Consider the following 1,131-nt stretch of genomic DNA (forward strand, 5'->3'; position numbering starts at 1 on the left):
AAGAAGTTTTTATACACTGCTTCTTTTTGTCATCTTAAGGAGTCTCAAAGCTGCTTACAATCTCTTCCTCTCCTCACAGTTCCTTCCTCACAGTGGGCACTTTGTGAAGTACGGAGAGCTGAGAGAGTTCTGGGAGAACTGTGACTGGCCCAAGGGGATAATGTTTGTAAAGTGCTGTGAACCCTGAAACCATCATATAAATGTTAAGTTTATGTTCACTTCGGCAGCACATATACTAAAATTGGAACAATACAGTGAAGATTAGCAAGGCCCTGCACAAGGATGACACACAGATATTAAGTTTTACTAGTATATATGAAATCAATATATATTTCTAAGTGGTTTTGCCAATGGATGAGTGCTTCCATTGTCACACAGGAAGAGCAGCAGAACCAGTTACTTGGGTGGGGAGGAGGTTCTCCTTCACTGGAGATCTTCAAGCATGCTGGGGATCATTTTGCTTTTTTCTTCACTATGATCTCTTGCAGTGAATAAGGTGTCAGACTAAGACCCATTCCAATAGTATTGTTCTATGGATTCTATGATAGTGAAGTAGAAAACTGCTTCTGAAAAATATTGTCATAAAAATTTCCCAGATGCACGGTGAATACCTTTTGCATATAAGCATGCAGTGATTGAATAGGATTGCCAGCTCTGAGTTGGGAAATACTAGGAGATTCTGGGGGTGGAACCTGAGAGAGCCAGGTATAATGCCATACAGTCCACCATACACAGCCATTTTCTCCCGGGAGAGTATATCTTGGCCATCTGGAGATGGTCTGTAATAGTGGGAGATCTCCAGATGCCAACGCTGATCATTAAATCAGAATAGTTTGCTTTTATCCAGAAATACATAAGCTAAGATGCAGAACAAAACCCCCCCCAAACAAACAAAGCATCAGGTTGTCTTTAGAGGATCATCAATTTTTAAACTTGGCTGTATTTACTGCTTACTCAAAAGCTCCTTTGTTCAGACGTTTTAATATGAAGTAGAGATTCCATTCTTTCATGAGTTAATAAAGAGCAAATCAACATAAAACACACAGGTCGTTTTCGCACTCACCTCCAGCCGGCGCGACCCCCCTCTTCACTGCGCAGGATCTGCGCGGATTTCCCACTAAATGCCGCGGA

At 41.6% G+C, this 1,131-nt stretch overlaps 1 non-coding gene across 1 annotated transcript; it reads left to right on the top strand.

Annotated features, from left to right (window-relative positions):
• The first annotated feature begins 213 nt into the window (after positions 1-213).
• On the top strand, positions 214-315 carry LOC132576727 (U6 spliceosomal RNA). The gene has a single exon (XR_009555779.1). It is a non-coding gene; the product is annotated as a U6 spliceosomal RNA (small nuclear RNA).
• The last annotated feature ends 816 nt before the right edge of the window (positions 316-1,131 follow it).

This window comes from Heteronotia binoei, chromosome 8 (genome assembly GCF_032191835.1).
Source record: "Heteronotia binoei isolate CCM8104 ecotype False Entrance Well chromosome 8, APGP_CSIRO_Hbin_v1, whole genome shotgun sequence".
NCBI classification, from domain to species: Eukaryota; Metazoa; Chordata; class Lepidosauria; order Squamata; family Gekkonidae; genus Heteronotia; species Heteronotia binoei.